The following is a 14,505-nucleotide window of genomic DNA, read 5'->3' as shown; positions in this document are numbered from 1 at the left end:
AGAGTAAAAGTCAAATTCTTCCTTTGTCATCCCACTCTCTGAGCTGTCACCAAGTCCAAGTTTAGTCTTCCTTAAAATACTTCTAGGAGCATCCCTGCTTTCTGTTCCACTCAGTGGCCAACTGTTGGTTGCCAAGGCCAATAGCCCAGGTCCGCCTTCCTGGCTGACACCCTCTCCAGCCCAGCTCACCATGATCTTGACAGTGACGTGGGTCTGTGACCCAGCCAATGGGACAGAAGGGAAACTCTGCTTGGGAGTTCCTGGGAAAGGTCTTACTTGCTAATAATAAAGGGCACATGGCAGGAAATGCCCTCTTCTTTCCAACTGTCATTATGTTCCCATGAGATGCTTAGGAACTCTGCAGCCACCTTGGGATTAGGGTCCTGAGGGGAGACCTAGCAGACAAACTGAGGACCGGGATGCGGAAGGTGACAGTCCCCGGGTCCCTGGTGATGTCCTCAAGCCGCTGAAAAAGATGACGCTGCACCCCCCCACCTTCCTCCAGACTTGCTGCCTGGTGAGATGCGATGACAAATCCCTACTGTTCAAGCCACTGCCAGGTGGATACTCTGCCTTGACAGTGAAAAGCATGCTGATTGATACCCATGACCACCACATATGACATCACTTATATGTGGAATCTAAAAAATGATTCAAATGAACTTATTGACAAAACAGAAATAGACCCACAGACGTAGAAAACAAACTTACGGTTACCAAAGGGGAAAGTGGGGAAGGGATAAATGAAGAGTTTGGGATTAGCAGATACACATTACTATATATAAAATGGATAAACATCAAGGGCCTACTGTATAGCACAGGGAACTACATTCAATATCTTGTAATGACCTATGATGGAAAAGACTCTGAAAAAGAATATATATATAACTGAATCACTTTGCTGTACACCTAAAACATTGTAAATGAACTATACTTCAATAAAAAATTATGTTCAAAACAAGAAGTTGTATAAGAAAAAAAAAATGTGGAAGACAACAGAAAGTGGAATTACTCAACTCCTACTTTACTTTCTTTTCCACAAGGAGAAAATAAATACACCTAAAACCTAAGAGAAGAAAGGCTATGGGGAGACAGAACTAGCTATCATCTAAAAACTAACTTTTAATTACCCAAGTAAAATGAATATTTCTCTACATAAAAATGAAAATATTCCAGATAAAGCTGCCTTCCACCCTTCCATGCCAAGTCACATGTAGCCACCATCATCAGCTTGGTGGCCGCTCTTCCAGGCCTTTTTCTACATTTACATATTCCCACACAATATACATCATATTATTCTGTGAAGTTTTTTTCCCCATTAATGGCATCACACTGGTGAGGGTATCTCTGTACTGGTCAGGGTTCTCCTGAGAGAGAGAACCAACAGAATGGATAGAGAACAGAGAGACAGATTTTTAGACAGATAGATAGATAGCGACAAAGAGACAGAGACAGAGAGAGATTGATAGATAGATGGATTGATTTGGAGGAATTGACTCATGCGACTGGGGGGCTGGCAAGTTCAATGTCTGCAGGGCTGGCCCTCTCTTGATGTCTCAGCTGACTGGATGAAGCCCATTCGCATTATGGAGGGTTAGTCATCTGCTTTGCTCAAAGTCTACTGATTTGAATGTTAATCGCAACTAAAAAACACCTTCACTGCAACATCTAGACTGGTGTTTGACCAAACAACTGGGTATCACAGCCTGGCCAGGTTGTCCCATAAAATTAACCATCACGGTTCTTCTGCACCTTGTTTCCCCACTGGACAACATTTCATGGAGTTCCTTCCGTGTCAGTCTGTACAGAATGACTGCATGCATAGTAAGGATGCACCATCCACTATTTAACCCTTCTGCTACTGATGGACGCACACCTTGTTTCCTTTTTCCTGTTACTAATAATGCTGACACCATGTCCTGGCATCAGCATTCTTGTGAACATGCCTCTGTTTCTCCAAAAGAGATGGACGTGAGGTGTGGACTTGCGTAGGGGTGGGTAGGGGTGGGCATTGAACATTTTTCATGGAGGTTGGCAACCTGCCCTCCCAAGCAAACCTCAATTTTTTAAATGACGAATTTAAAATTCGTCGAGAAGAATTCCATTTTAAGGAAAAGGTGCTCAGCACACTGGCATGTCACTATCAAAGGTAGATGCAAGGAGGAACTTGATCAAAGTGAAAGCTGGGAGAATAGACATTCTGTTGTCCCAGCCACTGGCAGACTCATCTGAGCTGCGGTTTGCTCTGGGTCGGAAGGAGTGGCGTTACCACCTGGGAGGGCGGGCCTGGACCTTTCACAGAAGTGACCATCCATGGGAAAATCCTCTGTACCACAGGAACAAGGCAGAGACCTGCTATCTTTGGCACTAAAGGCTATGCTATCAGAACCAAAATAATTATCTTGGAGAAATTGTGGCAATGAAAAAAAATGCCAGATGGTTTAAAAGGAACAAATATTGGCTCCCTTGTAGGAGCAGAAGGTGGTGAATTCTAGTCACTGCAGACATTGACGTTACTCCCTGGCAGATCCCAGTGTGGACCGTTACGTGGATGGTCAGGAGTCCTTGGAAACAGAAGATTGATGCCCAGAAGGCTGCGGATGTCCATGCAGACAAAGAGGGACATACGAGTTGTTAGATAGGGTTGTGGGACAGGTGGGGTGGAGTGTACCCCAGAGTGGGTTCCAATTACAGAGATGCCTCTTACCAAGCCTCTCATAAGTCCTTCAGGGACAAGACGGTGACCGCTGGGTGGAATGACAGGGCCATCTGAAACCTCTGCAGACAGGGCTGGGGCCACATTAGGGCCTGAGGGAGAGATTCCCACAGCATGCCAAAGGACCGTGTCCTCCATCCACCCGTTGGACACTGGATCAGACAGAAGCAACCCTATGTAGGAAATGCTCAGAGAAGCCAGGGCTGGGACGATTCCCCCAGACGCAAGATGATACTGTCATGATCACAAATGTCTCAGCAGGCTGGAAAAATGGGCAGAAACCAATGGGAGGCGATTCAACAGCAGACTGAACACACAGGTGGAGGATGGAGACAACACCTGACAACAGCGCCTCACGGGATGAGAACTGTGGGTGTTCACAGGCTGTAACAGGTGCCCCCAAAGTTCATTCAATCTCCAGCTGCACTAGCAGAAGCCCAGGTCCAGCTGTAGCGAGACCAGGTCCTTGCAGGTAGTGGGCTGCTCTTCACGATGCCCTTCGGATCCCAGGATGCTGTGCAGGTGAGCACTTCCAGGGTAAGTCTTCCGTGCTCCCATACCTGTCCAGGTCAGTTAGACCCATGATCACAGCTACATGTCTTAATTTAAATTATTTAAAATGGATAGGAAGTGCAAAGAAGTTGTTTCTAGGAAAACTAGATAGAATGCTTTGAAGAGACCTGACAAAGGACAGTTGCTTAAAAATAACAACTGTGGCCACTGTCTGGCGGGGTGGAGGGGGCTGGAAAAGACCAGGAAAAAAAAGCATGAAAACAGAAGGATTCTGCAGTCAAATCCCTTTGCTACACTTTACAGACACTAACGCTGGCCATCAGCGACTGCACACTTTGGTTGATAAAAGAAGAATGAAGTGGGATTCTAATCAGCAGATGCCAAACTCAAAAAGATTGGCACATGGAATGTGTAATTACATATTTTATACTAAAATGTGTAAGATGTGAATATGCTTTTTTCTCTTTTTAAAAAATGTAATTGAAGTATAGTTGATGTACAGTGTTGTGTTAATTTCTGCTGTACAGCAAAGTGACTCAGTTATACATATGTATATTCTTTTCCATTATGGTTTATCACAGGATATTGAATATAGTTCCCTGGGTTATAAAGTAGGACCTTGTTGTTTATTCATCCTGTATATAATAGTTTGCATCTGAACTTGTGGTGAGGGATACCTTCAAGATGGTGGAGGAGTGAGACACAGAGATCACCTTCCTCCGCACAAATACATCAGAAATACATCTACACGTGGAACAACTCCTACAGAACACTTACTGAACACTGGCAGAAGAACTCAGACTTCCCAAAAGATATATATATTTTTTTCCTTTTCTCTTTTTGTGAGTGTGCATGTGTATGCTTCTTTGTGTGATTTTGTCTGTATAGCTTTGCTTTTACCATTTGTCTTAGGGTTCTGTCTGTATTTTTTTTTTAATTTTTTTTATTTTTGTATAGTTTTTAGTGCTTGTTATGGGTGGATTTGTTTTTTGGTGTGGTTGCTCTCTTCTTTCTTTTTTTATTACTTTTTAATTATTTTTAATGATTTATTTTTATTTTAATAACTTTATTTTTATTTTATTTCTTTTCTTTTTTTTTTCTTTCCTTCTTTTTTTCTCCCTTTTCTTCTGAGCCATGTGGCTGACAGGGTCTTGGTGCTCCAGCCAGGCGTCAGTCCTGTGCCTCTGAGGTGGGAGAGCCGAGTTCAGGACGTTGGTCCACCAGAGACCTCCCAGCTCCACACAATATCAAACAGTGAAAGCTCTCCCAGAGATCCCCATCTCAATGTTATGACCCAGCTCCACTCAACGACCAGCAAGCTACAGTGCGGGACACCCTATGCCAAACAACCAGCAAGACAGGAACCCAACCCCACCCATTAGCAGAGAGGCTGCCTAAAATCATAATAAGTCCACAGACACCCCAAAACACACCACCAGACGTGGACCTGCCCACCAGAAAGACAAGACCCAGCCTCATCCAGCAGAACACAGGCACCAGTTCCCTCCACCAGGAAGCCTACAAAACCCACTGAACCAACCTTAGCCACTGGGCAGGCACCAAAAACAACGGAAACTACAAACCTTCAGCCTGCAAAAAGGAGACCCCAAACACAGTAAGTTAAGCAAAATGAGAAGACAGAGAAACACACAGCAGACGAAGAAGCAGGGTAAAAACCCACCATACCAAACAAATGAAGAGGAAATAGGCAGTCTACCTGAAAAAGAATTCAGAGTAATGATAGTAAACATAATCCCAAATCTTGGAAACAGAACGGAGAAAATACAAGAAACGTTTAACAAGGACCAAGAAGAACTAAAGAGCAAACAAACAATGATGAACAACACCATAAAGGAAATTAAAAATACTCTAGGAGGAATCAATAGCAGAATAACTGAGGCAGAAGAACAGATAAGTGACCTGGAAGATAAAATAGTGGAAATAACTACCACAGAGCAAAATAAAGAAAAAAGAATGAAAAGAATTGAGGACAGTCTCAGAGACCTCTGGGGCAACATTAAATGCACCAACATTCGAATTATAGGGGTCCCAGAAGAAGAAGAGAAAAAGAAAGGGACTGAGAAAATATTTGAAGAGATTATAGTTGAAAACTTCCCTAATATGGGAAAGGAAATATTCAATCAAGTCCAGGAAGCACAGAGAATCCCATACAGCATAAATCCAAGGTGAAACATGCCAAGACACATATTGATCAAACTATCAAAAATTAAATACAAAGAAAAAATTAAAAGCATCAAGTGAAAAACAACAAATAACATACAAGGGAATCCCCATAAGGTTAACAGCTGATCTTTCCGCAGAAACTCTGCAAGCCAGAAGGGAGTGGCAGGACATATTTAAACTGATGAAAGGGAAAAACCTACAACCAAGATTACTCTACCCAGCAAGGATCTCATTAAGATTTGATGGACAAATTAAAACCTTTACAGAAAAGCAAAAGCTAAGAGAATTCAGCACCACCAAACCAGCTTTACAACAAATGCTAAAGAACTTCTCTAGGCAGGAAACACAAGAGAAGGAAAAGACCTACAATAACAAACCAAAACAATTAAGAAAACGGTAATAGGAACATACATATCCATAACTACCTTAAATGTAAATGGATTAAATGCTCCAACCAAAAGACACAGACTGGCTGAATGGATACAAAAACAAGACCCATATATTTGCTGTCTACAAGAGACCCACTTCAGACCTAGGGACACATACAGACTGAAAGTGAGGGGATGGAAAAAGTTATTCCATGCAAATGGAAATCAAAAGAAAGCTGGAGTGGCAATTCTCATATTAGACAAAATAGACTTTAAAATAAACACTATTAGAAGAGACAAAGAAGGACACTACATAATGATCAAGGGATCAATCCAAGAAGAAGATATAACAATTGTAAATATTTATGCAACCAACATAGGAGCACCTCAATACATAAGGCAAATGCTAACAGCCATAAAATGGGAAATCAACAGTAACACAATCATAGTAGGGGACTTTAACATCCCACTTACACCAAAGAACAGATCATCCAAAATGAAAACAAATAAGGAAACAAAACCTTTAAATGATACTTTATACAAGATGGACTTAATTGATATTTATAGGACATTCCATCCAAAAACAACAGAATACACTTTCTTCTCCAGTGCTAATGGAACATTCTCCAGGATAGATCATATCTTGGGTCACAAATCAAGCCTTGGTAAACTTAAGAAAATTGAAATCGTATCAAATATCTTTTCTGACCACAACGCTATGAGACTAGATATCAATTACAGGAAAAAATCTGTAAAAAATACAAAAACATGGAGGCTAAACAATACACTACTTAATAACCAAGTGATCACTGAAGAAATCAAAAAATGCCTAGAAACAAATGACAATGAAAGCATGATGACCCAAAACCTATGGGATGCAGCAAAAGCAGTTCTAAGAGGGAAGTTTATAGCAATACAATCCTACCTCAAGAAACAAGAAATATCTCAAATAAACAACCTAACCTTACACCTAAAGCAATTAGAGAGAGGAGAACAAAAAAACCCCAAAGTTAGCAGAAGGAAAGAAATCATAAAGATTAGATCAGAAATCAATGAAAAAGAACTGAAGGAAACAAAAGCCAAGATCAATAAAACTAAAACCTGGTTCTTTGAGAAGTTAAACAAAATTGATAATCCATTAGCCAGACTCATCACGAAAAAGAAAGAGAAGACTCAAATCAATAGAATTAGAAATGAAAAAGGAGAAGTAACAACTGACACTGCAGAAATACAAAGGATCATGAGAGGTTACTACAAGCAATTATATGCCAATAAAACAGACAACCTGGAAGAAATGGACAAATCCTTAGAAAAGCACAACCTTCGAGACTGAACCTTGAAGAAATAGAAAATATAAACAGACCAATCACAAGCACTAAAATTGAAACTGTGATTAAAAGTCTTCCAACAAACAAAAGCCCAGGACCAGATGGCTTCACAGGCGAATTCTATAAGACATTTAGAGAAGAGCTAACACCTTTCCTTCTCAAACTCTTCCAAAATATAGCAGACGGAAGAACACTTCCAAAATCATTCTACGAGGCCACCATCACCCTGATACCAAAACCAGACTAAGATGTCACAAAGAAAGAAAACTACAGGCCAATATCATAGATGAACATAGATGCACAAATCCTCAACAAAATACTAGCAAACAGAATCCAACAGCACATTAAAAGGATCATACACCATGATCAAGTGGGGTTTATCCCAGGAACGCAAGGATTCTTCAATATACACAAATCAATCAATGTGATACACCATATTATCAAATTGAAGGATAAAAACCATATGATCACTCAATAGATGCAGAAAAAGCTTTTGACAAAATTCAACACCGATTTATGATAAAAACTCTCCAGAAAGTAGGCATAGTGGGAACTTAGTTCAACATAATAAAGGCCATATATGACAAACCCACAGCCAACATCGTTCTCAATGGTGAAAAACTGAAACCATTCCTTCTAAGATCAGGAACAAGACAAGGTTGCACACTCTCACCACTATTATTCAACATAGTTTTGGAAGTTTTAGCCACAGAAATCAGAGAAGAAAAAGAAATAAAAGGAATCCAAATCAGAAAAGAAGAATTAAAGCTGTCACTGTTTGCAGATGACATGATATTATACATAGAGATTCCTAAAGTTGTTACCAGAAAACTACTAGAGCTAATCAATGAATTTGGTAAAGTAGCAGGATACAAAATGAATGCACAGAAATCTCTTGCATTCCTATACACTAATGATGAAAAATCTGAAAGAGAAATTAAGGAAACACTCCCATTTACCACTGAAACAAAAAGAATAAGATACATAGGCATAAAGCTACCAAAGGAGACAAAAGACCTATATGCAGAAAACTATAAGACACTGATGAAAGAAATTAAAGATGATTCAAACAGATGGAGAGATATACCATGTTCTTGGATTGGAAGAATCAACGTTGTGAAAATGACTATACTACCCAAAGCAATCTACAGATTCAGTGTAATCCCTATCAAACTACCAATGGCATTTTTCACAGAACTAGAACAAAAAAATTTCACAATTTGTATGGAAACACAAAAGACCCGAATAGCCAAAGCAATCTTGAGAAAGAAAAATGGAGCTGGAGGAATCAGGCTCCTGGACTTCAGACTATACTACAAAGCTACAGTAATCAAGACAGTATGGTACTGGCACAAAAACAGAAGTGTAGATCAATGGAACAGGATAGAGAGCCCAGAGATAAACCCACGCACATATGGTCACCTTATTTTTGATAAAGAAGGCAAGAATATACAGTGGAGAAAAGACAGTCTCTTCAACAAGTTGTGCTGGGAAAACTGGACAGCTACATGTAAAAGAATGAACTTAGAACACTCCCTAACACCATACACAAAAATAAACTTAAAATGGATTAAAGACCTAAATGTAAGGCTAGACACTATAAAACTCTTAGAGGAAAACATAGGCAGAACACTCTATGACATCAATCACAGCAAGATCCTTTTTGACCCACCTCCTAGAGAAATGGAAATAAAAACAAAAATAAACATATGGGACCTAGTGAAACTTAAAAGCTTTTGCACAGCAAAGGAAAGCAGAAATAAGACGAAAAGACAACCCTTGGAATGGGAGAAAATATTTGCAAATGAAGCAACTGACAGAGGATTAATCTCCAAAATTTATAAGCAACTCATGCAGCTCAATAACAAAAAAAAACAACCCAATCCAAAAATGGGCAGAAGGCCTAAATAGACATTTCTCCAAAGAAGATACACAGATTGCCAACAAACACATGAAAGGATGCTCAACATCACTAATCATTAGAGAAATGCAAATCAAAACTACAATGAGTTTTCACCTCACATCAGTCAGAATGGCCATCATCAAAAAATCTACAAACAATAAGTGCTGGAGAGGGTGTGGAGAAAAGGGAACACTCTTGTGCTGTTGGTAGGAAGGTAAATTGATACAGCCACTATGGAGAACAGTAGGAGGTTCCTTAAAAAACTAAAACTAGAACTACCATATGACCCAGTGATCCCACTACTGGGTATATACCCTGAGAAAACTATAATTCAAAAAGAGTCATGTACCACAATGTTCACTGCAGCTCTATTTACAAAAGCCAGGACATGGAAGCAACCTAAGTGCCCACTGACAGATGAATGGATAAAGAAGATATAGCACATATATACAATGGAATATTATGCAGCCATAAAAAGAAATGAAATTGAGTTGTAGTGAGGTGGATGGACCTAGAGCCTTTCATACAGAATGAAGTAAGTCAGAAAGAGAAAAACAAATACCATATGCTAACACATATGTATGGAATCTAAAAAAAAACAAAAAACAAAAAAGAAGGTTCTGAGGAACCTAGGGGCAGGACAGGAATAAAGATGCAGACGTAGAGAATGGACTTGAGGACACGGGGAGGGGGAAGGGTAAGCTGGGATGAAGTGAGAGAGTGGCATGGACATATATACACTACCAAATGTAAAATAGATAGCTAGTGGGAAACAGCCACATAGCACAGGGAGATCAGCTCGGTGCTTTGTGACCACCTAGCGGGGTGGGATAGGGAGGGTGGGAAGGAGACGCAAGAGGGAGGAGATATGGGGATATATGTATATGTAGAGCTGATTCACTTTGTTATAGAGCAGAAACTAACAGAAAAAAATATTTGGAGACTTGGAAAAATTATATATGTATTTGAAATTAAAAAAAAAAATAGTTTGCATATGCTAATCCCAAACTCCCAATCCTTCCCTCTGAATATGATTTTCTTTGGTTCTTTTTCACTGACTTTTTCAGTTAACCCACCAGCTCCCAAGACAACTGCATCTACTCAAAGCGCTTTCCCTACTGTCTTATGTTCAGTTCTGGTGGCAAATTTCACAGGAAGCACTTGTGAGCTAGAAGACAGTCCAGGGAGCGGGATGAGGATGGAGAGGCTCTATGGCTCACAAGCTCCTGGTGGCATCCTCCAAGTCCATTGCGCGGTCAGGCTGAGGGACGTGCAGACAGAGAGAAGAGGACGGTCCCTTTCTCTGCCTCTCTCTTCCTCTTCACCTATCCGTCTATGTAGCTTCCCCCTTTCATTTCAAAGAATCACCCTTTCTGGTCACACTCTAGATTGTAAGCTCATAGAGCATAAGCCAAATACCTGTCATAAATGCCCTATGGATGGACTTTCATCCCATTCACAACTGCCTTTAATTTTAGGCCATAGGTTTCCAACTGAGAAAAATGCAATTATTTGCACTTGACTCCACATGTTCCCTAGCCCAGCCTCCTCTGGGCTTTTGGAACAAGATCAATGCAATAGGCAGAGGATCTTTCCAATTGATGATCCTGGGTGACCGATACAAGAAAACAGTATTTACTTACTCTATGCCAAGTACGACATTCACAACTTTTAAATACATTATCTCTTTTCATTCTCATTGACTTCGAGAGGTTGTTACCCGTGTCTCCATTTATACAATTGAAAAATGGAAAAGCAAAGAGGGGGTGGTTTCCTTTTCATACACTCAGCAAGAAACAAGAGAGCAAGATGCCTACCCAGGCCAGATTCGAGAATCCACATTCTCTTTCCAACATACCGCACTGTCTGCCGAGGTGTAAAGAGCCAGGTAGGTTGTGTTGTGAAAGTGTGTGTGTCTGTATGTGTGCGTGTGGTCTGGGGTGTGGGGGGAGAGGAAAGCCAGGAAGATGTGGCCAAATTAGACTGGCACATCTGCACACAGAGCTTGAGGATATTAACGGGCAGAGGAGTAAAGGGGCAGAAAAGGGACAAGTCAGTCCCAACTGTGAGAAAAGACAAAAAGCTGGTCTGAGATACTTGGTGGTCAGAGCCCTGGGAGGCTCCGGGAGGAAAGTGGCTGCTAGAAAAGCAGGATCAACCACAAGCCAAGAGGGAGCTGCCCAGGGCTTGAACAGGAAAGGCCTTCCCCAGAGGCCATAAGGGTGGGGAGGAGAGGAAGGAGATGGTCTCGGGGATAGAGGTGAGGGAGGTAGATACCCCCCCGCACAGCCAGAGGCACGTGCAGAGGAGCAGCTGTCTGTGGGTCGGAGCAGGGGTCGGACAGAGCTCTTCCAATTGCTGGGCCAGGGGCAAGCCCACCCCAGACTGGACCCTGCTGGGCTGTGCTGGTAACAGCTGCATATACATGGCTCCTCTAAGGCAGGGATTGATTCTCACAGTGGGCTGAATAGGAAACTTGGGGGGAAAGCCTGGACGTGTGTCTTTTAAAAAGCTTTCCAGATAGACACAAGCTCGATTTGAACCGAAAGGCTTTCAACCCAATTCAGGAAGCATTTACTGGATGCCTTGGGAAACAAAGATGAACATCCATTGACAGATGAATGGATAAAGAAGACGTGGTGTATATATACAATGGAATATTACTCAGCCATAAAAAAGAATGAAGTAATGCCATTTGCAGCAACATGGATGGACCTAGAGATGATCATAGTAAGTGAGACAGAGAAAGACAAATATCGTATGATATCACTTACATGTAGAATCTTAAAAAAAGATATAAATAACTTTAAATACAAAACTGAAATAGACCCACAGACATAGACAACAAATTTATGGTTATCAAAGGGGAAAGGTGGGGAGGGATAAATTAGGAGTTTGCGATTAACATATACACACTACTATATATAAAATAAGTAACCAACAAGGACCTACTGTAGAGCACAGGGAACTATACGCAGTATTCTGTAGTAGCCTATAAGGGAGAAGAATATGAAAAAGAATATATAAAGTATGTAGAATATATATATATATATGTGTGTGTATATATATATATACATACTTTATATATTCTACATACTTTATATATATATATATATATATATATATAAAACGGAATCACTTTGATGTACACCTGAAACTAACACAACACTGTAAATCAACTATACTTCAATTTAAAAAAATAACAATTTAAAAAATTGACAGGGGCACAAAATGACAACTGTGTCCTTACTTGAGTTTGTAACCATTATCTCCCTCCTGCAGACATTTTATTTTCTAATATATTTATTTGTTTGGCTGTGCCGGGTCTTAGTTGCAGCACGCGGGATCTTTTTAGTTGCGGCATGCATGTGGGATCTAGTTCCCCAACCAGGGATGCAACCGGGGCCCCCTGCACTGGGAGTGCAGGGTCTTAGCCACTGGACCACCGGGGAATTCCCTCCCACAGACTTTTTAGATAGTAGGCGTTCCCTCCAGTTACGCATCAAGGTCACATTTTAAAATTTCAATATTTCAAAGGCTGAAGAAAGATGAATCATTGGGGTGCTTTTCCTATCACCCTTTTCATCAAATGTCACACGACCATAGACATCTGGGGAAAGTGGCATCTGTACCGTTCTTTCAGACACTAGTTCTTAAATCCGAGAAAGCTTCAGAACCACCTAGAGAGCCTGTTAAAACCCAGATGGCTGGGCCCACCCGCAGTGCTTCCCATTCAGTAGGTCCAGGGTGGGGCCCAAGCATCTGCATCTCTAACAACTTCCAGGTGCTGCTGCTACTGGTCCTGGGACCACACTTTGAGAACCACTTTCTCAGGCAATTTTGGATCATTGCCATCAAACCATCTTTATTGAGGAAACCACAAAGCCTGCCTTTCACAGCCACTTTAATGTGCAGACAGCAAGGGATTTTATACACATCCCCACGGCCCGTGGCCGATCGCATGTGCAAAATCACTCAACGTGTTTCTGGTGCAGCCACGCATCGCTTGCTGATACAGCCCTGTATCACAGAGCAAACCGAGTGCTGCAGCTCGTGGGTGCAGGGCAGCCAGCATGAGCTTGTCCGGACGGGGTCCTTGAGATCCTGCATCTACCACACGTGGCAGGCTGGGTGAACGGACCGCCCCATCTTACAGTTGTGGAAGTTTAGGGTCCCCAGGGGGGACATGACCTGCCCACATTGGACTCTGCATTTTCGACAGAGCCTCACTTCCTCTGCACCCCGTTTCCAGTTAGGGGCATGGAGGCTCACTGGGACCGATGGCGGGCGGGACTCACTGGCGGAGCCTGACGGGGAAGCAGGTCATCACCTACCTCCTTACCTTCCTCACTACTTATGCCTGCAGGACCCCTGGCCCCCAACCTAACTGGCCCTGGATGCTGTGATTTTGGAATTCCTGTTTCTGATTATTACAGTTTTTCTGTGGACTCTATTCTGTCACATTTGCAGGCAGCTATTTCCCATCCCTACTCAGATGCGGGCTGTCCCCCGCACCCCTGCTCCCCACCTCAGGCCTCCTCAGAACAGCTGAAGGCTCAGAGGCTAAGCAACGGTGCCCGTGGAGCGCTCCACCCCAGTTCCAGGTGGGGTACTGGCCACAGGCTGCAGTGCCAAAGGGCACAAGGGTGTGGCAGGTCCCAGTGCCCCGCACTCTGCACAAGAGCTGCTTCCTCATCTGTCCTCCTCTGGCACAGAGACCCCCCCTGTCTGGCAGGGCCCCTCAGAGTGACGCCAACCCTGTGTCCTTCTAGGGCCAACTTGAGAGCATTCAGAAATCAGTCCCCTATCTTCAAACATGCCGGATGCTGGGTGGACAAGAGACTGGTCTATAAAGTCCATGTTTCAACAGTTGCAGAAATGCCTTTAAAATACACACCAGCAAACCTCAGAAAGAAATCAGCTCTCCCCTTCCCAAATCCCAGCGCAACACAGCTTGAGGAATTCCTCTGCCCACAGCAATCTGGTGGCCTTGCGGGTCAATGCTTCTCAAAGACCGCCTTCTACACTTAATGGGCCAGGGTTCTAACCTCCCTGTGCCTCAGTTTCTTCATCTGTAAAATGGGAGCAATCACAGTACTCAGACTTATTGTGCAGGTTAAGAGAGCAGATGCATATAAATTTCTTCTGGCATATAAATTTCTATGGCCCCCTGTCAGAGGGGGCCATACAGTCTAGCTCCAATAACGACGATGCTCTAATTATTATGGGGGCCACAAACTATGCGTTTGACTCACTTATGTCACTTAGCGCTTTCAAATTAATGAGAGAAGAATCTTTTCTACCCGGCACACACAATGTGTTTTTTCTACAGAAAGGGAAAAGTGGGGCCCATCCCCCAACTGGGGGTGGCATAGGAGGGGCACCAAAGGACGAAAGGGGTCCTCACAGGGTGTATGGAGGTCCAACTGCCGTTCAGAGGAAAGCGACGTCCAGCAGCAGCCACACTCAGAGGAGCGAGCGGGTAAAACAATC

At 42.4% G+C, this 14,505-nt stretch overlaps 1 protein-coding gene across 1 annotated transcript in view; it reads right to left on the bottom strand.

The window, feature by feature from the left end:
- Positions 1–14,505, bottom strand: part of RFTN1 (raftlin, lipid raft linker 1) — a 204,080-nt gene that overhangs the window by 29,409 nt on the left and 160,166 nt on the right. The window lies entirely within an intron of this gene.

The sequence above is a fragment of the Grampus griseus genome (genome assembly GCF_964374135.1).
Source record: "Grampus griseus genome assembly, chromosome: 5".
Classification (NCBI taxonomy): Eukaryota; Metazoa; Chordata; class Mammalia; order Artiodactyla; family Delphinidae; genus Grampus; species Grampus griseus.
This window is presented reverse-complemented; position numbering and strand designations above follow the sequence as displayed.